The sequence below is a fragment of the Vicia villosa genome, linkage group LG3 (assembly GCF_029867415.1).
Source record: "Vicia villosa cultivar HV-30 ecotype Madison, WI linkage group LG3, Vvil1.0, whole genome shotgun sequence".
Taxonomy (NCBI): Eukaryota; Viridiplantae; Streptophyta; class Magnoliopsida; order Fabales; family Fabaceae; genus Vicia; species Vicia villosa.
The window spans coordinates 101,556,292-101,581,970 of NC_081182.1; the positions used below are offsets into that span (position 1 = coordinate 101,556,292).

Consider the following 25,679-nt stretch of genomic DNA (forward strand, 5'->3'; position numbering starts at 1 on the left):
TCCACTTCTATTCCAATCCAACGCACACAGGACTGAAGGCACACCATGGACACCCACAAACCAATTATACCAGATCCAGCACCCAGGTTCATTTTATTTATTTATTTATTTACAACTTGTTTTACTTCTTTTCTTTTTTAGACCAATTACATTTTTTTTTTTGAAACAAAATCAAAACCTTTTTCTTAAAATAATGATTTAGTTTTTTTAGGTAAATTGATATAATTAATAAAATTAGAATTTAGATTTTATTTAATCAATTAACCTCTTTTGTAATTTTATTTAATTTAGCTAATTAAGTTAATTTAATGTTAATTTAATTAATTAGAATTTAAATTTAGGCTAAATAATTTTTGTTAATTAGGTTTATAATTAATTTTAGGTTCGTAGATTACCCTAAAAAATCACACATTAGTAGGTGTTGCCCATTAACTGTAGGGTTGGTGTTCTCTCCATTAGGCTAACATTTTATTTTTAGGCTTATACTTTTACCTCTAATTTTCTTAAACTGTAATTTCATCGCGATCTTCTCTTCTCATCTTAACAATCTGTGATTGTCGCGTGCCTGTTAATATTTTATCTAAATTTTGTTATTTATTTAATTTTTATTTTAATCTTGCCTTTTATTATTTATTTTAATGTCTAGAAATTGATGTATAGGCTGTCAAGGTTTTTTCTGTAACAGTTTAGGATTTTATTTCCGCCTTTATATCTTGCCCACAGGTGTTTATTGTAATAGTTAGGTTTTATTTTTGCGCTCCGTTCCTCCTCTATTATGTAACTGCCCCAAAGCCATGTAATAGTTGTAGGTTTATTTTCTGCCTTTTAATTTCCGCACAATATAACTGTTATATAACTGCGTGGTTAGTAAAATAGGGAGTGACAACTAATAATTGAACGTAGCTCATAAACTGCAAAGATTAATATTCGAACTGAACTCACGTGATTGGTGCACGCACACACCTTTAAGGTTATACCTCTTGTTGCTTGTTGCCTCTAATTATACTAAAAAATAGTCAAGTCCCTCGGATGTAGGGATACCTTATCATATGCTGCCTACGAATTCAAATCATCATAGTCTCTCGGAATAAACGATCATAGTCCCTTCGAGTTGCCTACGAATAAAATGATCTCGTCCCTCGATGTTGCCTCGATAAATGATGATAGTCCCTTCGAATGCTACGGTATCCTCGCATGTTTCCTTAAATGACTATTATATCCTTCCCTTAGACTACCTACCCTCTTTATGGTAGGGATAGTCTTATGGCGAACAATACTCTCGATGACCCTTTCAAATCCAATGAAAGACTTCCTGCCCTCTCATGGTATGGATAGACCATTTCGCCCGAAAGACTTAAAGAACAAAAAGACAATCTTAGGGTAGGTGTTCTTAAATGCTTGCTGACCTTCAATTCAAAATTCAAAATGCTTTTCATACCTCCTTTTCAAAACGATTTCCAAAAGGCTACGCTTATTTACAAGCTAAAGTCCTTATTCAAAAATCTTTTTCTAAACACACACGACACTTCAAACATTTCAAACAATTCAAAAGTGAGCTAAGCAATTAAGAGCCCATGGATAACCATGGATGCAAAGGGTGCCTTAAACCTTCCCTTTGTATAACCTACCCCCCCGAACTCAAAATCTTTCAAAGGTCTTTCCTGTTCTTTTTGCCTTTCCAATTGGATAAAATAAAAGTCGGTGGCGACTCTTGCAATCCGCGACATTTTCTTTAAAAGTCAGTTCCCCGTATTACAGGGGGCTCCTGTTCTGGACTGACACAATGGCTAGGTATGGCCCAATCAAACAGCTCCCAAAACGGCCCAATAGCCTTGGCCCAACCACACGAGGGCCACGAAAGGACTGTCTCCTCTGCCCGACTCCGGGCTCACTCCCCTCTAACGTCAGAGACACCTTAGTAACATTGTACCCAACCACATCACCCTCTGCTCAAATGGTAGTACTCGAGCCTTGCTCCTCGACGAGGAGTTGAGCAACCTTGCTCGACGAACATCTCTGTCGACCAGAGATGCCTCTCTGCCCGACAAACGACTAGTTTTGGGCAGCCTCAGAGAATTCTTTAATACACTCTTAAAATCCTGACAGTCACGCGTTTGGGCCGAGGTCCACGATCCAGCCTAAAACGTGGACCAATGACCAAGCACTAGAGGACAATATAAATACCCTCTCACTTGAGAGGGTCAGGTAACACATTTACAAATCCATAAATATTCTCACGTATCTGTGATCTGGGATGTGATCAGAATTAAGAAGTGGGCCAAGGACGTCTGCACGGTTTTGATGATAGAGAGGAGGGGGTGTACCTGCAACACTCAATTTATAAAATTATAATTACCAGACTAATATATATTATATCATTGCATTATTCAGGAATACATGGATACTATAATTGAAATATTAAAACTAGAACAATATATATTTTATACATATGTATACTGTACCATAAAGGAATGGAGAAGGATATGATTTATTAATCCAAATTTTATTCTAAACAAATAAGAATATCAACAAAGTCCTATGCAAGTTTCAGAATTTATGATACGTGTTTTTTTTACAAGAACAAACTCAACAACTTTCATTCATCAAACAAAACTCAATACAAGGAGGTACCAAATTAAGGAAACTACGCCTAGACCAAGAATTGGTCGCCTTAGTTAAAGTATGGGCAACCGAATTCGCTTGGCGCTTAATGAACTTTACCTCAAAGTTCGGAAATAAACATAACAAATTCTGAATAGATTTGATAATAAGACTAAATTCAGAGGGGCCAACATTTTTGGCTTTAATATAATTAACGACCAGTTGACAATCACTTTCAAAGGTAACATGAGAGAAATGAGATGAGATGGCATGATGGATTGCTTCCTTCAATGCCATGGCTTCAGCTTCATGAACAGAAAAAATACCCACGTCCAAAGAAACACCTGCTCTGATGAATCTCCCCAAATGATCCCTAAAGCACCACCCTCTATTAGTAGTACCACAAACATTATTAAACCTTGCATCAACATTACACTTCACCTGATTTATCATAGGCGAAATCCAAACCACTGAATGATTATTAGTATCATACCCTATATGCTCCTTTTTAGCTAAAAACCAATCATACCAGTTATGATAAGCTTGTAAACCAATACTTATAGCATCTTGACGATCATCTTGCCAAACCACATTATTTCTACTCCGCCAAAGAACCTCAAGCATAACAGCAAATCTACCCCGCATCCCTCTGATCCTCTCGACTACAAACATAAAAAATAAGTGACTTAGCATCATGAAAAGAATGTAAACGATGGTCGATTATAGATGACAAACCTGCTGCCCTCCAACTTTAAGAAGTAGAAACGCATCCCAAAAAAATGCCAATCATCTTCATCTTGTAAATCGCACAAAGGACAAAGAGATGGACAAATGACGTGATGTTGTTGCAAGTTATAGCCATATTGAAAGCTTTGAAATCCCTAAATCCCATACCCCCTTCACTCTTCTGCATAGTCATCCTATCCCATGCCAACCACCTTATGCCTTTATTATTTCGACTGACCCTCCACCAAAACGAGTTAATCATTTTCTCAATATCGTTCACCACCCCATCCGGAATCAAATAGACACTCATAATATAGGAGGGAATATACTGAAGCACCGATTTAATCATAACCTCTTTCCCCGCTTTAGACAAGTATCTACCACTCCAAGAGTTAATTCTTTTCCATATACGATCCTTAATAAACGAGAACACCGCCTTCTTGCTTCTACCAATCATGAAAGGTAAACCCAAATATGTCCCTGTCCCCATCACACGTCTCACCCCCATCACATTGGCTAGATCCTCTTGAGCCGACACACTCAAATTACGGCTGAAGAATACTTTAATTTGTCTTTTCTTCATGATTTACTATTCATTAAGCCAAACAATCATGAACACCATATATCGTAATAACTTTCATTAATATGGAATACATATAAATATATAAATCCATTTTCAATTATATATAAGGGTGGGTCATACGATGTCACTAGGGTACTCGTTAAGCATTCTAAAAAAAAAATCTTAGATTCAATATATTGAATATACACAATATTTTTTAAAAATATTAATTATTTATGTTTTTAATGCATTAAATATATATATTTTGGATAAAAAACTTATTTTTTAAATCTATTAAATAACGTTTACTTACTTTTTTAATCTCTTCACGATGCCTCGGAGCACTTGTTAGCCTTAGTTACTATATAATTAAATCATATGTTGCTTTGTGAATATAATATGCTTGCTACTAAATTTTACATGTGTAGGAACCCGACTACAATCATATACTCCCTCCGTCCCAAATTATAAGAGAAAAAACAAAATCACGCTTATTAAGAAAAGTAAAAACACACTCATTTGACTTATGATTTTCTTGAAATAAAGTGCTTTGGAAAATTTTAAAAAAATTCTAATTGGTTGTTGGTTACGGAAATGATTTGAGAGAATGTAAGTTAAATGCAATTTGCATTTAATTTTATCTTGAAAGAAATGAAAGATGATTTTTTCTCTTATATTTTGAGACAAAAAAATGCATTTTTTCTCTTATATTTTGGGACGGATGGAGTATCGATTAGTAATATGGTTTGTAGAAATCATATGCTATTAATTAAGTTAGAGTCTTGCTAACCAGTGCCCTCAGGACACTCTTTAAGAATACTAAATAAAGAAAATATTCTTTATAAAAGTTAATATTTCAATTTTCAATGCATTTTCAATGCATTAAATACACGCATTTTAAAGAAAATTTACCACTTTAATCCCTTAAAGAGTGTCTTGAGGGCACTGGTTAGCATTTCCCATTAAGTTATATGCTATATATCTAACAGTAATAGTAGAGATTCACTACTATATCAATTAGATCGAAGGAATTAATGATGTCTACAAAGCAGACTGCCCCACTTCGTGTTTCTTATTCTTATTATCCCGAAATGTTATTTTCACACTAATGGCAACACCTATACCTTATAATTAATAGTGCAATTTTGTTTTTCAAAATATTTAATCATTATTTTTTTATTGTATAGACACAAACAAACAAATGAGATCAGGCTGTATTTTGTAGTAAAATTTAATTTAAATAAAATAGATCGAGATTAGAATCGTGAGCGAATCACTTTCTTAGTATTTCAAGCATTTTTAAATTATCTTAAAGTTTCTACACATCAATACCTAGGATAATTCAACATTTTTCGAGTTTGCGCAAGACTGACGAAAACTCGAATGTAGCGAAGAATGTCTAAAATTTTCGGTGAAGAGGATGTACATTTTTTGTTGTTAATTTCTGAATCCGGAATGAGATTTTTATAGGCCACTTTAGTATTGTTTCACAAGGTAGCGACCCTTGGTGAAACAATTCCCCTTTTCAAAAGTTACAATACTTTGTCTACTGCAACATTTACCAAGAGTTGCATGTTTTCATTCTGCAACACTTTATAAAGTGTTGCCAACTTTCGAATTCAAAATTCAAATTCACTAGCATATTTTTTCTCACCATTTTGGAACACACTTGTGTTATTAATTATTGTTAATAATTTACAACAATCTCCCACATTTTCTAATAATGACAAGTCCAATTCCAGAATATTGAAAGCAAAAGAGTGTTAATACAGTTAGGTATCTTTCGATTTGAACTTAACCTTAGTAAAGGCAATGCAGAGCCTAATTGAAACATTAGGTAGCTATGTTTTGAACCGTTATCACATGTGATCAGATCGGCATTATTGTATACACACTCTTTAAAGGTTCTTCGCCTACATATCTCGCGTAGCACTATTTATGGCCATGTGCTTTTCATGTTTTTATGAATTTTTCATGAGAGAAACTCCAACTCTCACTTTAAGACGACACCATCTCGAAATTCATATAGGTGAAGTTTCATTTGTATATATTTCTTGAGATACATATCCTCGATATAGAACTTCATTAAGAGTTTCTTGAAAACTCAACCCTCAATATGTAATAGTCAACATTATCACAGAATGTTGCACAAACATCCAAATCAACGACTTGTTGTTACCCATTGAATATTAGGTTAAGATGTGCTAACTTCATATTGGGTTGCTATCATTGTAGAAACCCTTATTCAAGGAGTTTTAATCTCATACCTCTCGAGGTAGTCTTTATTAAATCTCTGGTCAGTGGCTTAGTAAATGGATCAGCCAAATTATAGCTTGTTTATATATATTTCAATGAAATAATCCCATACTTGATTAATTTTCTCACGAGAGAGTGTCGAAGACCTATGTGTCTATACTTTCCATTGTATACTTCACTGAATTCTCTAACTAGGGTGGCTTGATTATCACAATGTATTTACACTTTTGAAACATTGTCTTTTTCTAACGGAACCTCCAACAGAATGTCTCTTAACCATTATGCTTCTTGTCCAGCGGACGCAAGAGCCACAAACTTAGATTCCATGGTTGAGAAAGTAATGCATGCTTTTTTCTTGCTCTTCCAAGAAATTGCACCTCCAGCTAATGTAAATATCCACCTAGTTGTAGATTTATAATCTCCAACACTCGATATCTAACTTGCGTCGGTATATCCTTCTAGTATGGCAAGAAACCTACCATAATGAAGGCCAAAATTTTTGTCTTTAAAAAACAATCGAAAATCCTAGTTATGGCCTTCCATTGCTCATCATTGGATTGCTAGTAAATCTACTCATCTTACTAACTGCAAATGCTATGTCTGGTTTAGGGCATTGCATTAAGTACATTAGACATCCAATTGCACTTGCATATTCCAATTATGCCACAGTTTTCCCATTGTTCTTTTGAAGTTTGACACTAGGATCAAATGGAGTGATTACTTTCTTAAAGTGTAAGTGTTTGAACCTATCAAATATTTTTTCAATATAGTCAGTTTGACTAAGTTCATAACTCCCATTATTTCGCTTTACTTTGATCTCTTAAATTGTGTCAATTAGTCCAAGATTTTTCATCTTGAATGTGGAAGTTAGAAACCTCTTTATTTCTAAAATTTCATTCATCTCGTTGCTAATGATCAATCATATGATCAACATGAAAACAAAGGAATATCATAATATTCTTAGACAACTTAAGTAGTATAGCAAGAATTGCAATGAGTACCTTAGTTATGTTCACTTCTCTCAATTCTTCACTTGAACTTCTATCATTCATGATCAACTTCATCATTGATGTGAATGATAGTTTTGATTATTTTCTTCTTTGATAACCTTTGTCTTCATTAAAACTAGATATAAGATATATTCTTCACAATCTCCCCCTTTTTGATGATGACAAACTATTTGAATTCTTATTTTGATAAGATTGAAAATTCTCCCCCTAAGTTATGTGTCTCCTCATTAATCAGCGAATCTTAATGACAAAGTCAAACTTTTAATGTCATTGTTTCGGTGCTTGTTTTAATTCATACAAGGATTTATAAAGCTTGTACATCTTTTGTTCATTAGTAGTACGTGCATAACCTTCCAATTCCTCCATATAAATATCCTCATCGATATCTCTATTTAGGAATGTCGTTTGATATTTATTTGATCAATAAGGTCATGCAAAGAAACTAATGTAAACGATACTTTTAATTATCGTCATTTTTGTTAGTGGTGCTTATGTGTTAAAAATAATCAACACATTCCTTTTGTCTAAAACTCTTGTTTACTAATTTATCCTTATAGGTTTTTAGTGTACCATCACTATGATACGTCCTTATGAACATCCACTTGCATCCAATGCATCTTGATCCTTTAGGTAGATCGACAAGTTCCCAAGTAAGGTTTAACATAATCAAATTCATTTCGTCTTGGATAACATATCATGCCAAAAGGATGAGTCCTTTGAAGTTATTCCTTGTAAATCATAGTACCATCTTTCACTTGAAGAGTAATAGGAATCTTACGAACAAATCTCTCACTATTTCCTTCTACACAAGAGAAATAAGTCGAAAACAATTTTGTTCGATCCTAGATCCTTAGCATTTCGGACTCTCTAGCTTATCCATAGTTCGGGATATGTTTAATCAATCTATAGAGAACTTTCAATTTGTATTTTAATAATTTCCAAAGAACATTCCTCACGAGGTTCTTCATTAGTGAGAATTTCAAGTTCCTTATCCTCCGTGACAAGGTTGTCAAAATTCCACATCTCGAAATTCAATCATTAGACTCTAAATTCAAAAATCTATATAAATTATGATCCATTTTCAATGATCTTTAAATGTCTTATAATAAATTTTATCAAACACAAATTGTTCACATAACATATAGATCATAATTCAATTGCATAATTTGGAATTATAAACTTTGATTAATTTGATTGGTAATAACAAATTCATATAGTACCTTATAAATTTCAGAATTTCAATTTCAATTTATTCTTCATCACGAATGTTCTTATTAAAATTTATTTTCCCAAATAGACAATTTGACCAAAATATGTTCATGATCAATTCACACACCGTTTATTATGATATTATTTCATGCATTTACTACTAAATTAATACAATGAATCATTATGGATACAAAATTAAAATATAATTCAGCACTAATGAAAACTTTTGGCAAAACACATACACTCTGTGGTCACATTTATAAGCAACAAAAATCTTTAATTTTAGAAATGTTAGGAAAAGACTAAGTTAGGTTAGAGGTTATCATAAAGAAAAATGGTATGAAAAACAAAAAGTTATTTTTAAAGTATTGGGCCTAAATGTTTGTAAAAATATGTTGGGCCTAATTTGATAACCCAATTTAATAATATTTGATAGTTAAATTTTGTTGGATTAATAGGGTTATAATCTTTAATTATATTGGGTAAATAAAGTCATTAAGAAAAGAAAGATAATTAAACTGGTAAATAATATATTTTAGGAAAATTAAAATATAATTAAAGTGATACACATATATTTTATAAATATTTCAAAGTACATATATTTAATTTAAAAAAAAATAAAATAATGGTATAACAAATGATAATTGTCAAACCCAGACTTTTTTATTGAAAGATAAATATTTTGACCCCATTATATAATGAATCCATGGATTTATAAAACAATATAAATATAGCAGGTTTTCCTTAAGAATAATAGTATTTATAGATTATAATAGCAGCACAATATGACAGTCATATATATGCATACTGAAGGCTGATAGTGCCTATCAATAAAAATTAAGTCCAAAAAAAAAAATCACACATATCATTAATTTGTGGTTATAGTGATGGTAGAATATGTGAGTATTAAATATACAGATTGGTTTCCTTTAATATAATTATTTAAATTAATTACATATGCTATTTAATAAGATAATAAATTTATTTAAACTGCAACAAATAAAACAGAGAGTACTCAACTACATTCAATATTCACCTCACTTGTTAAACTGATACACTTGTTCTCTTTTCGGCTTTTTTCTCGTCCTTAACATCCTTTTCCAGAAGCTTCGTCGTCCAGATTTCTTGGCAGGTAAAATGGCCAAAGAATTGACATTAACACTGTCATCATTACCTCTAACTCCTGTCAAAACTACAATCTTTTCGAGCGACTGCTTAAAGCCTTTTTCACTTGCTTTTCAAACCTTAGATTTTGCATCATCATCAGCAAGCATTTGATCCAAAAGAGACGGCCGGTTTTACATCTTCGTGTCTTTACCGGAAAGACTAACACTGGATGTATTTGTGATTATAGGACGACGATGAGCCGCAATAATGTTGTCGAAAAGGGACATATCCTTTTTCGCAGCCAATACCTTCAACTTCTTCTCAAGGATAAGGATGGTTTCTTGACACTGCTAACTTCTCTGAAGCTGTTGTTATCTCCCATTCCTAGAGGATTTGTAAACAAACCTCAAAACAATATTGCAATAGAGTTCGATTTTCCTAGTAAGGGAATAAAACAGATGAACTTAGAGTTCGCAGCGGGTCATTTTCTGATTAACATAATCATTCGAGTGCGTCCTTTTCATGTTGAGGATAAAAAAATTCATATGTGAGTATGATAATATTTAAATAATAAAGTAAGAGCCAAATGCTTCAAAACAATGTAGCACCGACACTTTTAAAAAAAGCGTGTCCGTGCCAGTGTCGTGTTTCCAGTGTGTACGTGCTTCATTACTTCAAAATCATATTACAGTGTTGAACATAGTTATAGAATATATTAAAGGATTAGATTAATTATTACCTTTCAAGCTGAAGCTAAAGTTGAACAAATTTTGTGTCTAATTCTTCACAATAGAGATTCTTTGTCCAGTTCCACCTCTAATTCCAAAATCTTGTGATAAGCCTCATTTAGTTCGGTTTCTGTAAGCTCGGTGTCATGATCTCTATTTAAGGATCTTTCGTTTTGTATTCGATCTTCAAGTCTTTTATTGGACTCCTTTAACGTTTGTAACTCAAATCTCAAGCTGGCAATAGTTTTCTCTAATTCCTGAAATCGTTTCGTATCTGTGACTGTTCCAATTTCAGATTCATTTTCACTCCGCGTCTCATCCCAATCAAATTGTTTTTTAATTTTACCCTCCATACTTGAAACATCATGAATTGAAAAACAATGATTGATAATCCATTCCAAGGTTGTAGTTAGTTATATGCCAAAATTTCCATGATCAACCTTAGCATTCAGTAAACTGTAACAGGCATTGAGAAATTTCTGTAATACATCACTGAGATCAGATGTTTTTCACTGAAAAAGATGGACCATGTAATCGACTTGCAGGCTGCTTCAATTCATACATGGCTTTTGGATTAGAGACATCTAGAAAAAAAATTATTACTTATAAATGCGTTAACTCAAATATAAACTTATTAGCTTTTAAAACTATTTTCTACCACAAACAAATGACTCTTAGTAATAAAAGCAGGCAACACCCGTTTAGTAGACTGGTAACACTTAATGGTATCTGGTTTTTGTCCATGCATGTTCGTTTTGGAGAACAACTCCATGGCATCACTTGACTTTCCAGCTTGCAAACAGACAACCTGATATCATAGAATTCCATGTGATTTGTGGCTTTTCTCTTATTGTAAAACAAAGTCAAACTGTTTCTATCTCGTCAAATCTAGAATACAAACTTATTAGCCCATTTTCAACTAAATAATCATTAGACAACCCGCTCTTTACACCATAACCGTGGAAAGCACATCCAATAGAAAAATGTGAAGGACATGTAATTCCATGAAGGACACCTATCAATGCATTGCAATTGCATCTGGTTTTATATCTAACTTCATAGTTTGGATAAAACACTTCATCGCAGACTCTATATCACATTTTCAGAACAGCTAGAGATTATAGCTGTTAACGTAATCAACTCTTTTGTGGGATAGTATTTGTAAATCTGTTTTGCCATATATGTGAACCCTTGCTTTGCATATAGAGAAGCCAACGAAGTAAGAACATAAGCATCATTGTCAAAGCCACATTTCACAACATAACAATCAGTGTTGTCAAAATCGCGAGGAAGAACATTTTCCAAACTTGAGAATCCAGAACAGTTTCATCGGCTTGCTCAGACCATAATTCAGAACTGGTTCAGATCTTCGGGGAAGTAATCTCCAGCCCAGTCGGTTGAGATCTTCACTCAATGTCAGAGATAATCATATGGATGAATTTGACATGTTATCTGATTATGATCAACAACAACAGCTCAAATTGATGTCCCTATTTCATACTTTTATATGAACAGCTGAACACATGATTTTAAAGAGTAATTCTCTGTGCCGACTCTGTAACTCTAAAATTATCTAATTGTGTAACCACTCATCCATCAAAGTTTGTGTCGGGATTAGGAAAATCTCTTGGCTGGCTTGACCAATACGCTCATTGTATCATTCAGTCGTGTCGTCGAAAATACACGCTACTGGTTTGGAGATTGCAGAGTCTAGTTAGGGTATTCAGTCGTGCCATCGAAAATACACGCTACAACAGTTAGAAGATACATAACATTTGGCTTCAAAATTTGTAGTTATGCCAATGAATCCTGGTGTTTCTCTCCCTGATACAACTGATAAGGTTTTGACTGATGTTTCAGATTATATAAGATTGATTGACAGGTTTATGTATTTAACCATTTCCATACTTGACATTGCTTATGCAGTGAATAAATTGAGAGTATTCTTCACATAAAGATATAGTATAATTGAAAAGAAATTGCAAAATCATATAATACCTGATGTACCAGAAGAATCAGCAATCAAATTGTTATTGTGTAGATTTCTAGTTTCTTGATCTTGAAATCATGGAGAATCATGAGGAGCAGCAAAACCAAGCCAAGTGTGATATATGAGAACAATTTCCTCTCACCAACTGGAGGACTTGATGCCAGAGCGGAATTTCCTAGAGCTAAACAAAAAGTAAATTCAATAATTATGTAATATATCATTGACTGTAATAAATAAAAGTATAAGAATTCAAGAAGCTTTTGTTCAAATCATGTGCAGTGTTGCTACGGCTGGTCCCCATCGCCAAAAGTACTGCAAATCTCATGGCTTCTGCGTGAGCCCTTATCTGATCTAAATTGGAAATTTTAATAATATTATGAAATATAAAATATAATTATTGTTATAGAATCATTCGATTTTGATCTAATGTCTAATGTGTCTGATGTCGTCAGCTTTCCCTCTCTGAAGGTTCTCACTCTACTCATTCCCTTCTCATTGTTCCCATATATCACACTTTCATTCCTAATAATCTATCATATAAGCTCTTTTGATTTGGATCTTCATGAAACTCCTCCACTGGTCTGTCACCTTACCAGCAAATATATCGTCATCTGAAAGCCCTGCCAGAGCCAACTCATGTTGTGGTAGATACACTCTTCCTCTCCTTGCACTGTCGGAAAAATAAACATGTCATAAGAATGCTGAATCCAAAATGAAATGCAGGATCATTGTTTTAATCAAATAGAGATCCAATATCACGGTACAACTTTCGTATTGATTTAAAGTATTGATTTAAGAGTATACTTTTCATGTATTGGAAGAGATTTGTGCGCACCTGTATCAGTCAGGTTTGAGTTTTCGAAGAACAATCTCCTCAGGTAGGAGCGTATGCATTCTGTAAACACTTGTGAGTCCTTCGGTAAGTGAATAAGGTACTCCATGATCTCGCGGCTTCTTAACATCGACTAATTCATACCAAAAAATGTTTCCGAATAAATCTTTGATTTTCTTCCCAAAAAATCCATACCTGCCAAAGGAATATAAAAGGTTTCACTATTTTTGTATAGATGATTTTTTTAGTCTCCTTCAAAGTACATGTTTCTGCAATATAAGTTTCAAAGAGTTCATGTTTGTAATACATAAGACCAAATATAAAAAAGTTTATTGACTTGTAACTGGCTTTCCAGCCCAGAAAAACCCATTGACATATTGGTTCTAAAGTTACTTACATTTTTATCAATAAATATCAGTTTGTGGTTACGACGCACCAATATGGCCAACAGCAACAGGGTTCATCAGTATTGAATTTTACCACTGCGACATTAGTCCCTGAATATTCAGCGGCCTTTGTATTGAAATCCCCAATTCTCTCTCGATTGCATTTTCCCTCCTCACTTCTTCCTCCAATTCCATCCTCCGCAAAAAATGATCGCAAATCGAATCATAGTCTGAAATACAGATAATCAACACAACAATAATTATGTAATAGAGAATCGAACAGAAGAGGAATTCAAAAAATAAAGAGAGAGCTAGAGAAGTCAGTTTTTAAAACAAATATATGTTAGCAGTAAGCATAATAAACATTAAAGAACTTCTATTCTAGAGTTACCTATCCATCATTACAACTTGTGCATATCTGCATATTAAAATGAATAATCTCTGCATCAGAAAATTCTGCTATTTCGCAAACATGCTTCGGTTTTCGGTTTCTTCTCCGATTTCATTTTAGTCACAGCACTGTAAAATTCAAATATCCAATGTCATTCATCAACAATAATCGTCATGTTAAATCAATTCAGTTATTATCAGGGGTAGGGTCACGGGGTTAAACCTGAGACATTCACTTGTTCTGGATAAACTCCAGCAGCTATCTCACCACTAAGCATCACACAGTCTGTTCCATCCAGAACTGCATTGGCAACATCAGTAGCTTCGAAGTTCCCTGCATCGTTAACAATTTCAATAAGCCATAGCTCCATTAACATTCACCTTCAAAATCATCGATTAAAAAATATATAGAATTTTGCAGTATACCAATGGTTTACACAAAATCATCGAGAGATGTGTTTGTGTTCCATTATAAATTTTATGTAATTTGAGGACAAAATCGTACCACTTGAAGTCCTGAAGAATCACAACCTGCAGAATTTATGAGAAACTGCAAACTTCAGTAGAAGATGAGTAGGAGTTTAGGAATAGGTTTAGCTAACAGGAAGCTAAAAATAGATGATAAACTTCATGATTGAAAGCTGCAATTACCATAGAAACAGGGACGATTCCATTCAGATTCAATTCAGCCCTTCTAATCTGTGTTGAGAACTATCACTGCCACACAAAAATGAATGCAAATTTATTTATCCTTGCTTTTTCTTGCATTCATATAGATAGGAAAATGAGTTGGTTTTCTTTTTTACATTCTTTGGAAAGAATATCAAGGAAAATTGAAAGTGGTGGTAGGGAAAGGTTTATGAAAATTGGAAAACAAAATCAACATACCGATACAGCTGAGCAGGGATTGTCTCTGTAATGATATCATCCTCACTGATTACCTTTTTTTTGCAATGGGAGCAAAACCACCAAAGAGGACCCAAAATTCACCTGAATTTAACTCAGTGTCTAACTTTCCATCATCTGCAATATGGAATAGTTTTTTTTCAAGTAACAAACAAAGAATAGTGAACGAAGGTGTGCTCTGCAAAATAGAAGAAAAAACTAAATCAATATTATATATTCTCCAAGCAGATTAGAGAAATCAAAATTAACAAAATATATTGCCATATGATATGTCAGTTTCTGTTTACCTCCTTGAGCTTGAACTATTATCTCATTGATGCGACGACGCTTAAAACCACCGTACGGGTTAAGGCACGGGTTAAGATGCACGTTGCATAATAATATTCATTCAAACACAAAAAAAAAATCAATCAAGAAGTAAATAACCATTCAAGAAAATATGCAAGAATACTTTAGAGTTTTGATTGAACCCAACACTGATTCTCCTCTTAGATTCTGATTTTCCAGTGCCAACATAAATCTCTCCATTGTTCCCATCATACGTTGTGGTTCCATAATTTCAATTCCAATAAACACAACACCTATAACTGTTCAGATTTTCAGAAAGCCCGTCGTTCTCCATAACCAACACATACAAATCATTAGAAACTGCACCGCCGACAGCAAATTAGTGAAAGAGAGAAAAGAATCGAGTGAGAAAGAGAGACAGAAAAAAATTATGGATTGGGGTTTATGAATTCCATACCTTGAGTTAGATCCATCCATGTTCGTTTCTTTCGATGCGTGAACTCGAAGTGACGCCACATTTTTACGTGATGCAGTAGAATTGTGTTCTTGTTGTCGCCGAGTTATTGTTGGGGGTGTTGTAGAGGTTGTTGATGATGATGATGAATATTATTCACAGTGGAGTTCGCGAAGGTGATTGAAATAACGTTGCAGAGTCACACTGTATTGCACAAACCTGTACATAATTGGAGGAACGACATATCCAAGTTCTTAAAGAACAACATCTATTAGAAGATGAAAACCTCCAAGAGAGTCAATTATGGTAATCGAACATATAAAACTCCCTGCAACAGCCATGACACCATAAATCCCTGAAACAAAACAACTCATTACAAATTTGGCAGAACAAATATCACACAGAATAAATCAACCTAAAATTAGGGTTTAAGGGAGGGTAAGTTAATAACAAAACCTAAACTAAAAAAGTCACACAAAATTCATTCCGAATCTTACCACCACCACAGTCGTTGACGGAAACACGTTGGTATCGCAGTAGCCACAGTAGTACCTACAATGCAAATGGAACAAATATTAATTCTTTTGTAGATTTGGTCTATAGTATATTTTTTAATAGAAATTAAGGCGAGTTTTGAACTAATATGGTATTATCTTTGTTAGGAATGTCCAAAGAGATTCTACTTAAAATCTAATGGACAGTTCTACAGGAATCTACAAAGAAATAAAACAATCATATTTGTTAGGAATGTGGGATGAATGGCAACTTGAAAAGGATGAATGGTAACATGAAAAAACTTACAGAATGAGGAGTGTTGTATTGCTGTTTTATCGATACAGACCTTACAATTTAGTCCACCCACGATTCCAATACCAGAGATTATGTGAGCAATTACAATGTAAACCCAATCCAATATGTGAAAGATTCCCCTGTAGATATTAAAATATAACAAAGCCATATTGAATTTAGATTCAACACAACAACTACACAGTAAAAACAGAACAAAAGTAAAGAAGAGGAGAAAATCAAAATCGAGATTGGAGTCAAAACCACCGTAGACCACTCACCGTTTAATCAAACCCAACCACTGTGAAGGGTCATCAGAAAGCAAAACCAATCACCGCGAGCATCACCCTTCCGGCCAAGATTGACACAGCCGCAGACAACATACGTGAAGTTATCCATCATTGACGAACCTCAAGCAACACCGCCGTGAACAGGATAGGTTGCTTCTTTGTCTTCAGAACAGGAAGAATCTCAATTGTGTGAGGCAAAATGAAAGGAATTTGGAGAAAATGGATCGTGAAAGAAGAAGAAGAAGAATGGGCTGCACTAACATTTTTTGAACGGTTTTGGAATTTGGAAGAGTGTGGGATTAAGGACAGTTATGAGAATAGTGGAAATTGAATAATAGAAGCTGGGAGGGTGAAACTCCCACAGCAATAACTGCCGGCAGCCCACCATGCAGATGAATGATCAGAAAATCATGCTTAACCGCCAAAGCTGATGTGGAATTACCATGGAACAGATGCTGATGTGGATAGGCTAAGAATTGCTCAAATGATAGACTTTTCTTATATGATAGATTATAAACCAACGTCAATTATTAATAAATTATTTATTGTTGTAATTTCTAATATAACCTTCTATTTTATTTTCAAACATTTCATTAAATTTAATAAAAAGAGAACATTAGTAAATTTAATCAATGTTTTCGTAGAAAGTCTAAAAAATTAACTACAATTGATTGAATTTCTTAATAATCGTAAAAACAATTTTTATTGCTTATAAATGTGACCGGAGGATGCACCGACATTAACTTATTATTTTTTATTTTCCAAAAATCATACAAATAAAATATACTCCCTCCATTTCTATTTATAAGTAAATTTTGACTTTTTAATTTATTGTATAAATGATGTATTTAAATTATATATAGGTTAGATATATCAATTATTTAATAAATATAAAAAATTAAAATTTGCTTATAAATAAAAATGAAGGGAGTATATAAAATGTATTGCATATGCCAATTTATATTATGTACATACTGGTATATACATTGTTGTAATATTTCATTTTAAATCATTCATAATAAAAAAGCTAGATGAGTATTTGGGCAACTTTGCCACATATCTTTCCGTGATACTTTCTTATAATTTCGAAACATTTATAAACATGCTATTTATGGAAACTTCTAATTTATTCTATTTATCATTTAATTTATTTAATTAAATTTGTTTATATTTGTTATTTTTTTGTTTGTTGTACTAAATGTAATTATATGTATTGGTTGCAAAATTAATCTTGGGAATCTGAAACAACGACTTATCCTCTTCATACGATAAACTTCACTCTTCCTTTGTCCATTCAATCCCATGAATATCTTCTCATCAAAATCTTCTCCTATACCAATAAATAATTTCGATTTCCAATTCAACAATCATGGAACCAGCCGACTTCTTCACCGATTTGGCTTCAAATTAAAAAATATCTCATGATTTCTATCTTTTCCCAGGTAAGTAATCAATCATTTTTGCTGTTGTTTTTTATTTTGTTGGAATTTTAACCTAATTCCAGTGTATAAATACATAACAATGGTTTCAGGTTTGTCACAATTTCGTCTCCACCAGAACTGCGGTCTCACCACAGTCTAAATTTAATTTTTTTGTTAATTTCTGCTGATTTCTGATGATTTCAATTATATAAATATGACAAATTTCTTTTCCGAGTTCACACTGCTTTCGAGTTGTTCATCTCTGTTATATTTACAATTTCTACTACTATATTATTGTTGTTATCTATCTAAACACTAAACACATTAACCTTAATTTGTTCAGTTTTATTTCTGTAACCTTTTCGCTTTTCTTTCGATTTTCTAGCCCCGTCTTTGACCAAATCACGGGTATCACTATAACGCAGCAATTTCCACTGTTTTAGAACAAAAAAAAATGCTCTATACCTTTTGATTTAATTATCCAGGTTCAATTATACCATGGCATCTGGTAAAGGTCTTTACTTTTTCCTGTTTAATCAATAGTATTGTCTTTGATTTTTACCGGTTAATTTGGTGAGAACGAAAGGGCGTTGAATTAATTTTTCATGGTGCTTTGTCTTTGAATTATTCATAATGGTACTACGTGATTCTTTCATCTCTTTTTTTTGGTTAAATTTGTAGGTTCTGACTCTTTCAAATCAAAATCTTCATTGACTTCAAAGCACATATTTAAGATAACGGATGATGGATCAGTTGAGTTTAGCGATAATTCTGATTTACTATTTTGATGTTTTTATATCGCACTATTGGAGGATTTCTCCTTTTCATATCGTAATTAGATCGTAATTTGATAGAGCCAATTGTTAATTATGCTGCCAATAGCATTGGAGTTGGATAATGTAGCTTTGGAGGCTTCATTCCTGGTCAGATATTTGGCCAACAATATTTTTCTAAAAGATGTGTTTATCTGTTGTATCATCATTTTTATGGATTTGATTGTTTAGTAAAATGTTTATTGAATTTGATATATTGTTGTTTCATTATTATTGGTTCCATGTTATATCAAGGAGGCAAATTTATATGAGAATTATCCCAACATCACAGGTTACAATATTTTTCTGAAGGATGAGTTTATCTGTGGTATCATCATTTTTATGGATTTGTACAACTTTTGATATATAACTTAATCTACATATTCATACTCAAATCATAGAATTATATACAAAATCTATTATACATACACAATTAAAATTGTATTAGTAATGCATTCATTCTATACATGATTGAAAACTTTTGATATATAAACTTTTGATTACATAGATTTTAGAAAATTATAATATCGACAATAAAATACTGATACCAAGTTACCAACTACTCCCTCCATTTTTTATTATAAGTCATTTTGAAAAAAAATTGTATTTAAATATAAGTTGCTTTACAATTCTAATGAATAATTAATGCTATTTTTCCTATTATATCCTTAAATATTTATTATTCTCTCTCCTTTCAATTATATAAATTTATCTTCCACATGTCATTAATGAAGGTTGATTTAGTAAAAACCTTCATAATTTCTGATTTTCATACAACAATTATTATTTTTCTTAATCTGTGTGAAAAGTCTAAAATGACTTATAATAAAAAACGGAGGGAGTATTAGTAAATTTTCACGTTGTTGGAGGCAACTTCGGGGGTCAACGAGAGAGCATTTTATACTCTCGGGACCAGTAGCGAAGCCAGAAAATTTATAAAATCTAGACAAAAAATTTAAATACCATAAATTCATTGTATATCATTACAATAAAATCATTAGCAAAAAGTCATTACTACCATAACTTAATACTTTCTCATTAACAAACAAAACAAAACCAATTCAACTTTTCAATTCACATATACAAAATAATCATCTTTTTCTAACCATCATTATTCAAATACAAACCAAATCCACAAACACAAACACCATTGTATAAACCTGCAAAATTTACAACATCCTGAATGTGTAGCCCAATTAGAAGTTGAAAATTATTAAGAAGAGCCTCTTAGTTTCGGAAGAAAAGTTTCCAAACTTGAATACTTATTTAGGTGTCTCATCTCACTATGAAGCATGAACTCTGACACGGACACCGCGACACAATACGACACGACACAGACACTTCGACACTAATAATATCAAAAACATAGGACACCGACACTGTTATATATATATATATGATAGTATTTATGCTTCAATTGTCTATCTATTATTAAAAGTGTTAAAAATTTAATGAAAATTAATGTCTTTAATTTTTCATTGATAATATTGTTTTAATACATGTCCAAAAGATGTGTAAGGCATGTTGAAAACAATTTTTTTTAAAAAACTTTGTTGAAATTGTTCGACACATATTATACGAGTGTGATACGAATGTCCGATACCGATTTAAAGAGTGTCAAAACAATTAAAAAATCTATTTTTTATGAGACACTTGTCTGACTTTTTCGACACTTGTCTGACTTTTTCGACACGTGTCGTACGGGTGTCATACAAGTGGCGATCACCGACGGATGTCGGACACCGCAACACGCCTACTCCACAACATTTTGTATTAACACCATTTCATGCCTTTTATCTCAAGCTTATGAAATGCCTATCTAACCTCATTCTCAGTTTCTATGCCTTGTATCCTCATTTTCATAAAACTAAAAAGGCAACGAACATACAAATAATTGTTGTCATCTAGTTTTCGTCTTGACATGCTTGCGGGTGTCAACCCAAGCAGCCAATGACAGCCAATGACACGATAGATCATAATTCAAACAAAAAGGCAGACAACAAGGCATAAACACTAACTCACACACACATTTGAAGACATTAATTTAAAGTATATTAAAGTAGAGAATGTAAATACTTTATCAAATCATCCATAAAAAATTGAATAGGAAAAAAAATCAAGTCAGAATAATTTTTTACTTCTAAGGAAAAGGAAAAGGGACAGACATCTGACCAAGAATGGTTCAGTCAGAATAATAGTATTCAAACTCCGATTCTCCCGAATGATTCATGCTTCATTGAACCTCATTAACCACTTGAGCCGAGTCGCCTGGTTTACTTCTAAGACGATTGAAACTACTTAGTAAACTATTGATAATCCAATATAGCATAACCTCATCACAACATTAGATGATTAATTAAAGTAAGCATATGGATATGTATATCTAACCATCAAAGTAGCAAGGTAAAGGAGTATTAACCTGCTTCTTTATTTGATCGAGGAATGACAAAAAGACCCAAAAAAGGAAAACCAGACTCTCAAGGTACAGGAACAATTTCAAGACCCAAGTTAATAATCGCTTTGGTTCCTTCAGCCAAAGTTCTACAACCTTCAAGTCTCTTGAGAGTAACATTAATGTAAAAAGTCAAGTATATTAGAAGCTTATCAGCAGGACTCTTGATGTCAATTTCTTTGAAGAATACATTGGCTCTGAAGATTGTGATAGCTTCATCCACAATATTAGTAACATTTATAATCAATTCTAAAACATAAACCACTAATTTATAACTAATTCTACAACATAAACCACTAATTTATAACCAATTCAAACTCACCAACCATAATACTCAATTAACAGTAACATTTTGTTTTCGTTTTTTTCATGACAGTAACAAAACTAGTTAACTTTTCAACCAATGATTTGATTTATTTCCCTCATGTCATACCCTAATTTTTGACCCCCCTAAGATGACATATCTTTAGGATTTTCATCAGGTCAAAGCAAGTACCCAGAGCAGTCACTTCTTCATTTGGCATTTAATCAAGGATGTTCAAAGACAAGAAAACTCAGGCAAAGGATCAATCAATAGAAGGATTGGTCTCTAACACGATCATAGGACTCAAAAGCTTCACTTTTATATTCACCTATGATTGATTAGACACCCAGTCATCTGAGTACAGGTTTACTCATGTCACCAGACTAGGGTTTTTGAGCCTATCAAGGACTGAAATCAGGGATCACCTTTGGGAAACCCTAAAAAGCTCCAAGACATCTATTAAAGACTTAAATCATCTTCAAATGATCCATACAATAAGATCCACTGGACATCACACCTTAATTCAAGATCCACAGTCACCAATTTCATCTGGTCGACAATTAGGGTTTTTAACCTAATTCATCTGGATAGTTGACTTTTAATCAGGGCATGGATCCAAAACTCAAGACATGATTCAAGAACCTCTACTACCTCAATATAACCCATTTACATCACTCATTTGAGGAGAAGATCTTAATTCCACACAAAAGTCCAAAATCTCACTTTATCTGGAAAAAGTCAACTGTATGGGATCACCTTTGACTTTTAAGATTTTTGGTCAAACCATGACTTTCAAAGATCAAAATCATCAATATATGGATATTAAAGTCATTTGACCAAAGAAATTCAAGAAGAATCATCAAGGAGCAAAAAGTCGGGAATTAGGGTTTTTGAGGGCATTGTGGGAACTCAAAATTTCACCTACACAACTCAAAAAACTTCCAACATGAAAGTTGTAGATCTTGCAAAATAAAACAACATCTTACATTGGAACTTTTTTCAAAAGATCAACCATTTAAGAGATTTGGAATTTTCAAGCTTTAGGTTATAAAAACTTAGAAATTTTTCTAAGTGTTTTAACCTAGTTTTCATCCAACTTTGAGCTCATTTTTCACAATTTTCCCAAATGATTCTGAAGAAACCCCAAACTAATGATTTGAATTAGATGTTTAGGGCTTTCCAAATTGTGCTCAAACTTCTCCAAATTCATTTTGAGCTAGGAGTTATGCTTGTTCAAAGTTGGCCTCATAAGGTGAAATTGTAGGTCATGTACAAATTGGAACTTTGCAATTTTGTGCAATTAGCTTCACTAAGTGATGCTACACGACCTCTAATACATCTGTAAGCATGCCATACATCAATTTCCATCATTGCATAAGGATTGAAGAAGATTCCCAAAAACAAAGGCATGTGATTATGTAATGATTGCATTTTTGAATTTATGGCAAATGGTGAATCATCAAGGAATCTTGCTCTAAGCCAATTAGAACTCTCCTCTACATCAGAAATGTTCCCTAAGATCATACAAGATCAATGGTTGGGGAAGCTAGCCCGAAAATGCATCATTGCATTTGGGATATTTTCAAAATTTCTTCATGGCTAAGAAACCAAACTCACTTCACTAAGCAAGCTTGCTATGTTCAATTGCTCTGAACCATTTGCCTATAAATAGAGGGGTCTTTCTCATTCAAAAAACACACCAAAGCAACAGAATTCTTGCTTTCTCTCTTCTTTCTTCATACTTAAGGTTTTCAAAAGTTCTTTGGCAAGAAGACTCGGATTCTTCAAACCAGAGCTCTTCCTTTGGAATTAAGTATTCAAACACCTTAGGGGAGTCATTTAGAGGTGATCCAAACCTCTGAAACACTTCTGTACGTGGGGAATCATCATCTTCACCTCTCACTTGGAGCTGTTGCAGTTGGGGTCGAGCAAGAGGTTCTGGGCACTTTCAGTCCAAGTTAAGCATCTCAACACCTTCCAGGAGGATCACTGAAGCTATCTAGATCATTGCAACAACTCTGCAACACACTTTGATCAGAGCCAAATCTTCATTTTTCAGGTAAGTTTCAAAAGCTTCAAACTCTATGATTCACGCATGATAAATTTAAAATGAAGTTACCAGTTGGTTTCTGCACCTTCATAGATCATTAGCCCTCAACCAATTGCATCAAATCATGCATATATAGTATTTCATGTTTAATTTCAGTTTTAGGGTTCTTTGTGTTCATGCTTGCGAATTTTATGTTACACTTAGAATAAATGAAATTAAAGGACACCATCATGATCCTCGTCCAAAAACGAGCAAAATCCATCTTTACATCTTTGAATTTAGTTGAGAATTGAGGGAGATAGGATTTCCAGAAATTGAAATCGTGAGGTTGAAGATGAAGTTGCTTTGCGCGCGTTTTTTTGAATTCTCAGAAGCAAGTTTAAAATATAATCAATTGGAAGCGTGTTTTGAACGACTAAAACGTTCAGCTCACTTGGTTACAAGCGCCTCTCACTTTCTCATGCCTTAGGTCTGGGGTTCGATCCCCCCCTCAGACCTTTTGTTTTTATTTTTCATTTTAACGCGCGTGTTTTATATATAACCAATTGGAATCCCTCTTTAGTCACACTGAGCGTGTAGCTCAGTTGGCTTTGTTTTGTGTGGTGACCATGGGAGTGTGGGTTCAAGCCTTGGTAGTGACAAAACAATATTTTTTATCACTTTTTCCATTTGATTTCTTTACAACTTTAAACAAATATTTAACCTATCAAATTAATTCATTTTAATTTCATTTTTTACACACTTGTCATTTAATATATCTATTTTGTGAATAATCAAAAAAATCATAAAAATATTATTTATTTCATATATTCTTATTAGGTTTAAAATAGTATGTTTTAAGTGTTTTCTTAAATACTTTGAAAATATATATTTTCATTTTGTTTTAACCTAATTACTTTGTGAATAATTTTATGATAAAACCCTAATTATTTAGGTCTTAATTAGGTATAGATTTCATCTTTGCCTTAATTAAGTTGACTTTTGTCAATGTTCAAAACTGTTTTCAGTCTCCAATTAAACGGATGATTAAGGTTTTCAAACAACAAAACCTTATATCATTTCAATCATTTTCAACTGTTTCTCATAAACAGTAAATCTTTCAGTGGGCCTCTATTAGAGTGTAAGACCCAACACTTTCTTTCTTTTCATAGTTTGTTTTTCAAAACTGTATTTACAAAATCTTCTTTCTGTTTTCAAAATATTCTTCTGGTATTTGAAGGGCATTATTCCCGGTGAAACTCTTCAGATACCTATGTGACCTATGTCCATCTTCACTTCTTCTGTTTTCAAAAGAAACATTAACTGTTTATCATATATATATATTCAACTGTTATCCATCAATTACTGGTAAGGCTTTGTACATACTTCTTCAAAGGCCTCCACTCCATCCAGGTTATGCTTTACAAGCTTTCAATTTACAGTCTTTATTTAAATTATTGTCAAATATAGAACTGTTTATATATATATATTAGAACTACGTTTGAGTGTAAACCCTAGGACAGTTAAACTATATATATATATATTATAGGAATATGACCTAGGATTGAGAATGTCTTCCCGGTGAAGGCTCTTTCCTAATTAGAGATCTGTAGTTCAAACTCCCAAGATGAATTATTCCCGGTGAAACATCTTGGCAAAAACCTTAGAATAAAAAAAAATAGGACACATCCACCCAAGGGGAATTATTCCCGGTGAAACCACTTACCCATTTGCTTAGAGCCAAAATAAGTTCAAAACTACATAGCTTTCTTTTGTGCTATAACAAGGACCCTCGATGACCCTCGATTAGCCTCCTCTTGGGCTTTGTACAAGGACCCACAGGCTTCTTAAAAGCATTTCCAGCTTCCTCTTGAGCTTGTATACAAGGACCCACCAGGTTTCTTATAAACATAGGAACCAGTCTTTAGTCACCTCTTAACATACCCTGGTGAGTTTCTTCCAATTTAAGCCAGACTTTAAACAAGCTAAGTTTGTCTCAATTTTACATTGAGTACACCTTTTGGAATGAGAGGCATGGACAGTCTCTGTCACCCTTATCTTCATTAATCTTTCTTAGCAGAATCTAGGATCCATGTTTTTTTATCCTCAGTAAGTGTCAGCCTTCATCTTGGGCTTTAAA

At 33.1% G+C, this 25,679-nt stretch overlaps 2 long non-coding RNA genes across 17 annotated transcripts; one reads left to right on the forward strand and one right to left on the reverse strand.

Moving 5' to 3' along the window:
• Window positions 1-9,211: 9,211 nt before the first annotated feature.
• Window positions 9,212-16,997, reverse strand: LOC131662240 (uncharacterized). Of its 15 annotated transcripts, none has more exons than XR_009301456.1 (14): window positions 16,513-16,997; window positions 16,247-16,374; window positions 15,943-15,997; window positions 15,449-15,800; window positions 14,991-15,290; window positions 14,686-14,881; window positions 14,449-14,514; window positions 14,303-14,328; window positions 14,021-14,131; window positions 13,799-13,926; window positions 13,419-13,637; window positions 13,025-13,216; window positions 10,211-12,859; window positions 9,212-9,909 (listed from the first exon to the last, which is right to left on the reverse strand). It is a non-coding gene; the product is annotated as an uncharacterized LOC131662240 (long non-coding RNA). The 15 variants fall into 15 exon arrangements; XR_009301453.1 differs by having other exon boundaries at window positions 14,991-15,319; XR_009301444.1 differs by having other exon boundaries at window positions 14,991-15,351.
• A 770-nt stretch (window positions 16,998-17,767) lies between these two features.
• On the forward strand, window positions 17,768-18,967 carry LOC131662241 (uncharacterized). 2 transcript variants are annotated; one of them, XR_009301458.1, is made up of 2 exons: window positions 17,768-17,963; window positions 18,053-18,967. It is a non-coding gene; the product is annotated as an uncharacterized LOC131662241 (long non-coding RNA). The 2 variants fall into 2 exon arrangements; XR_009301459.1 differs by having other exon boundaries at window positions 18,624-18,967.
• Window positions 18,968-25,679: the final 6,712 nt, after the last annotated feature.